The following is a 5,818-nucleotide window of genomic DNA, read 5'->3' on the forward strand; positions in this document are numbered from 1 at the left end:
GAGGAGGAGGAGGAGGAGGAGGAAGAGGAAGAGGAGAGAGTGAGGGTGCAGCCACGGCGTCAGAGGCGACGACCAAAGCCGAGGGTGTACCGTGTCCGGGTCTCTTTCCTAACAATGCCGGACATCACCTGCAGGAGAAGACTCCGGCTGAGTAGGCAGACGGTGATACATATCTGCGAACTCCTGTCGCACCTCGCCCCACGTGGAACGGGGGGAGGACACGCGATCCCGGTAGCCATCAAGGTGACGGTCGCTCTGAACTTCTATGCTACCGGCTCCTTCCAGTCTCCGAGCGGGGACGTCTCTGGGATCTCCCAGTCATCGGTGCACAGGTGCATCCGGGATGTGACTGACGCCCTCTATGCCATCGCCGATCGCTACATCACCTTTCCCGAGGACCGAGCAAGTCAAGACTCACGAGCCCGTGGATTTGCCAGTGTGGCCGGGATACCGAGGGTTCAGGGGTCAATCGACTGTGTTCACGTCCCCATGCGCCCGCCTGCTGTGGACAGGGACGTGTTCACAAACAGGAGGGGGACATACTCCATTAATGTCCAGGTGGTATGCGACCCCCACATGAGGTTCATGAACGTCTGTGCAAGGTTCCCAGGGAGTGTGCATGACTCCTACATACTAGCGCAGTCGTTCATCCCTGCGATGTTTGAGGGACGTCCCCCCCGGCTGAGGGGCTGGTTGCTAGGTGAAAGGGGTTATCCGCTGAGGTCTTGGCTGATGACGCCTATACGGAGGCCTCAGACCAATGCGGAAACACGATACAACGAGGCCCATGCAGCAACCAGGGGTGTGGTGGAGCGCTGCCTTGGCCTCCTGAAGATGAGATTCAGGTGCCTGGACCGCTCCGGAGGGGCCCTGCAGTACCAGGCCGACAGGGTCGCTCGCATTGTAGTGGTCTGCTGTGCGCTGCACAACATCGCGATGCAGAGGGGAGATGACCTGTTGCAGGAGGCGGAGGGAGAAGCTAGTGGCAGTGGTGCCAGCACAGAGGAGGAGAAGGAGGAGGAGGAGGACGCTGGCGGAGTGGCGGGCGCAGCACGCAGACACGACCCAGGTGCTGGTGATGTCCAGGAGGCGGCACGACGGACCCGGCAAGGACAGCGGGCACGCGACGCCATGGTGGCAGCACGGTTCACGCATCGCATGTGACGTCCCCGATGAACACCAAACCACCACCTGCATCGCTAGTCATGCAGAGGGTCACCACACAACTGCCACCACCACAACCCCCCCCCCCCCCCCCCCCCCCCCCCTCAGTGTACACTGCTCCACTTCGACATGACGCTTATCACTGGGTACAGACGGAATGGCACAACATTGATGGCTGTGTCAGCGGGTGTGATCAGTGCCATGTGGAATGATGACAGCCCGCTCTGCGAAGAGCTGTGAGCTCAGAATCGTTAGAGAGAGTCTGACCCATGGCAATAGCTGAACCATCCACCTTGGTGGCCGCTGAGTTCGTCACTGACACTCCATCACGTGCCCGCGTGGGCTAGCTGTGGGAGGGAGGTAGGGGCAGGGACTGCACACCCGGCACCGAGGTTTCACCACCCGTCACCCCCAGCGACACTCGGTCACCATCACGATTCCTGTGGCTGTGGAACAATCACACGGTATTACAAGTAAGGTGGAACAGTGCGTTTAATATTAACAATTATTTACAGGTGCCCTAGCCCCTACAACTAAACTGTGCCCTTCACCCGTGCCAACTTACTCAGTGTCTATCTTAGTTGCCTTACGGGCCCTACCACTACGTCTAAGTGAATCCCCAGATGTTACAGCAGGAGTGGAGGAGGATTGCTGCGAATCGCCCCCCTCGACTCGTTTCTCCTTGGCTATGCGTTTCCTGGGGCGACCCGGCCTTGATGGGCCAAGCTGCTCTGCGGGCGTCTCGGGTGACATTGTGCCACCCTGCTCTGCCTGCTGCCCACCCGATGCACCAGGGATGGGACGGGGGGAGGCCGAGAATTCCGGGACGTCCCGTGATGGAGTTAATGGGACGGGCCCCGAAACCTCCTCCTCCCTCGGGGAGCCCGGTGGCCCCCGGGCCTCACTTTGGGACAGAGGTGCGAGCGGGGAGGTTCCCCGTCGCACCACCGACACCTGGCGCTGCCAGTCCTGGAGGCCTGCAACGGTATCCACCAGGATCCGAAGGTTTGCAGAGACGGAGTCCAGGGAGTTAGACATTCCCGCCAGGGACTGTGCGATCTCAACCTGTGTGTGCACGACGCCATCCAGCACATGTGTCAGGCGGTTGATGGTCTCCGCGACTGACAGCTGGGACTGTGCCAGCGACTGCTGGGACTGTGCTATCGACTGCTGGGACTGTGCCATGGCGTGCTGCGACTGGCCAATGACCTGCTGAGACTCGGCCATGGCCCGCAGGGCGCCGGCAATGTCGTTTTGGCTCTGGCACATTGCTGCCTGTGAGAGGGCAACCCTGTCCAGGGCCGAGGATGACGCGTGCACATTAACCCCAACGTCTTGCATAACCTGACCCATTGCCTCCATCGCGGATGCCACCCGTGCGGTGTCGGACTGGGTCTCTGCCATGAGCGGCACCACTCCCTGCTCTTGGACGCGGTTCGACTCCTCTAACAGCGTCTGCAGAGTCTGGAAGGAAGCCCTCATCCCGTCATTGTTTCCCTGGGTTTCCTGAGGCATCGGCTGTGCGGGTGGGTTGATAAACTCCAGGAACTCAGAAAACGTCTGGGAGCCAGCTGCATCCTGGGCCTGGTCTGGCCTCCGCGAGTCCGGGCCCTCTGTTGCTCCGACCTCCACCTGCTGTACCTGCTCATCTGTGATGTGCCAACCAGACTGTGCCCCAGGAGACTCATCACTAAATAGGCCCGCCGGGGTGTGTATCTCGGGGATGATGGATGTGGTGGGAGAAAGCAGTGCCGCAAACCCGACGCTCTCAATGCTTAGGTCCTCGTCCATGGTGTGGGGCTGCTCAGCGACAGGAGGGTTGTCCCTGGCCATTTCTGGTGGTGGTGGTGGACTTCGAACCCTCTGTGCGTCCTGGTCCGCAGATTGGGTTGGGGCGGATAGGGCTGCCCACTGATCGGGCACCCTCTGTTGTGAGGCCCCGGGTGAGGTGGCGGCAGATTCCTGTCTCCGTCTGCAGCCAGACGGCCCTGGTCATTCGGCATCACGTCCTAGGGAAGAGAATGAGACGGGTTATTTCGATTTGCTCGGCAGGCCGCTGGACGGTCCCAGTGGGCAGGGTGTGTGAAGGGACAGAGGATGGGGAGGTGTCCCAGTGGGCAGGGTGTGTGAAGGGACAGAGGATGGGGAGGTGTCCCAGTGGGCAGGGTGTGTGAAGGGACAGAGGATGGGGGGGGGGGGGGGGGGGGGTGTTTGTCAGGGAGGGTTGTCTCACTTGCTGCAGTTCCGCCAACCTCGCATTGCGCGATATCGCGGGTGGCAGACCCCCCAACAAGGTCCAGTGCCCTCTGTTCAAAGGTGCTGAGGGGGTGCATGTTGGGCGAACCCCTCCAGTCTTGTGCCGCTCACGGTGGTTATTACCGGCCTTGGCCTGTTGGGGGAGGGAACATAGGTAGATCATTACAAAACGGTAGGTATCAGCAGTCCGTTCTGATACTGGCACAGTTTGGGGGGGGCAAGTTGTCATCAGATGATTGCATCTCTCCTCGGGGCCAGAGCGCTGGGTCTGTGACAACTTTGTGAACCACCCTCAAATAGCTCTGCCCCAATCCCTCTCCCCTCCCCGCCCCCCCCCCCCCCCCCCCCCCCCCCCCCCGGGCACGGGGGGGGGGGGGGGTGCTTAAGTTAAGGGGGAGGGATGGTTGTGACTAGGGGGCACCCTCATGGCACTTACCCTGGCAGACCTGGTGAGGTCGTGTAGCTTCTTTCGACATTGCTCTGCTGAGCAAGGGGTCTGCCCCACAGCACTGACGGCAGCAGCCACGTCACGCCAGGCCTGGCGTACCGTGCTGGCAGGTTGGCGATGCCCTCTCCGCGGGCGGATGATGCCCCTCCTCTGCTCCACGGCATCGAGCAGCGCCTCGACGTCTGCATCAATAAAGCGAGGAGCAGCTCGCCTAGGCTCCGACATCCTGCCCGACAGATTCTGTGGTCGCCCGCGCCTTTTTACGGCGTCGGGCGGCGTCACATGGGCGGGTTCGTGTCGTCGTCGCGTTCCGTCGTCATCATGCACGTAATTGACGCGGCCGCGCTACTAGTCCATTTCCAGGAAGTGAATCCGTCGGGAAATGAAGCCTTCGCGACCGTCGTAAAACGGTCCCGATTTTTACGACGGTTTGCCGACTTTCCGCGAGTGCGGAGAATTTCGCCCTGAGTGCCGACGGCGGAGTGAAATCCGGAGTGTTTCACTCCGGCATCGGAGGCTGCTCCTCGCCCCCTATTCTCCCCCCCCCCCCCAGGGGGCTAGAAGCGTGAATCCCGAGCGCCCGCCCTTGACGCTTGCGTCGCAAAAGTGACGTCAGCCATGCGCGGTTGCCGTCTTCCCCTCCGCTGCCCCGCAAGACATGGCGGCTTGATCTTGCGGGGCGGCGGAGGGAAAGAGTGCGTCGTTTACAGACGCCGGCCCGACGATTGGTGGGCACCGATCACGGGCCAGACATCTGCTGAGCACGCCCGTGGTGCTCGATCCTCCCTCCGCCCCCCACAGGCCCCACACTCACTTGTCGTGCGCTGTTCACGCCGACAGCGACCAGGTGTGGTTGGCGTCGGCGTGAACCGGTTGGGTTCGGCAGGCCGCTCGGCCCATCCGGGCCGGAGAATCGCTGGTCGCCGTGAGAAACGGCGAGCGGCTATTCTCCGAGCGGCCTGTCGAAAACCGCGACACGCCATTTTTGGTGGGGGGGTGGGAGAATCGCGGGGGGGTGCCAGGGCAGCGTGGTGTGATTCGCCCGGCCCTTCCGCGATTCTCGCACCACCCCCAAAAATGGCGTGTCGCGTTTTTCGACGCGATTCTCCGGCCCGGATGGGCCGAGCGGCCTGCCGAACCCGACCAGTTCACGCCGGCGCCAACCACACCTGGTCGCTGCCGGCATGAACGGAGCACGACAGGTGAGTGCCGGGCCTGTGGGGGGCGGAGGGAGGATCGAGCACCACGGGCGTGCTCAGCAGATGTCTGGCCCGTGATCGGTGCCCACCGATCGTCGGGCCGGGGTCTGTAAACGACGCACTCTTTTCCCTCCGCCGCCCCGCAAGCTCAAGCCGCCATGTCTTGCGGGGGCAGCAGAGGGGAAGACGGCAACTACGCATGCGCGGGTTGGAGCCGGCCAACCTGCAAATGCGCGGCTGACGTCACTTCGGCGCCGCCGGCCGCGTCATCCCCGGCGCGCCGCTTTGACGCAAGCGTCAAGGCCGGGCGTTCGGGATTGACGAACCGCCACCCCAAGCCCTCTGGGGGGGAGAGAATAGGGTGTGAGGAGTGGCCTCTGACGCCGGAGTGAAACACTCCGGGTTTGGGAGAATCGCGCCCCAAGTCTATGGCTGTTTATAGCAGGCCTAAGCTCATGTGATGATTTAAAATCTCCTTAAGTTCAGAATTTAAACTGACATTAAGTTTGTGTGCATACATTTACCTTTCTGGGAGTGATGGTAGTTGGGGGTGTGTGGGGTGGTGGTGGTGGTGGTGTGGGGGGGGGGGGGGGGGGCGCGTTGGTAAAGTTAGCAAAAAGCCCTAACATCCCATCTCTTCAGATGCTGAAGGAGCTGTCCTGCATCATCATTCTCTTTCTGGCACAGTCCAAACCTTCCCTGCATATTTAATTGCCTCCAACCAAAGGGACTGGGCTAGCATCATGTTGGT

Source organism: Scyliorhinus canicula, chromosome 18 (assembly GCF_902713615.1).
Source record: "Scyliorhinus canicula chromosome 18, sScyCan1.1, whole genome shotgun sequence".
In the NCBI taxonomy this organism is placed as follows: Eukaryota; Metazoa; Chordata; class Chondrichthyes; order Carcharhiniformes; family Scyliorhinidae; genus Scyliorhinus; species Scyliorhinus canicula.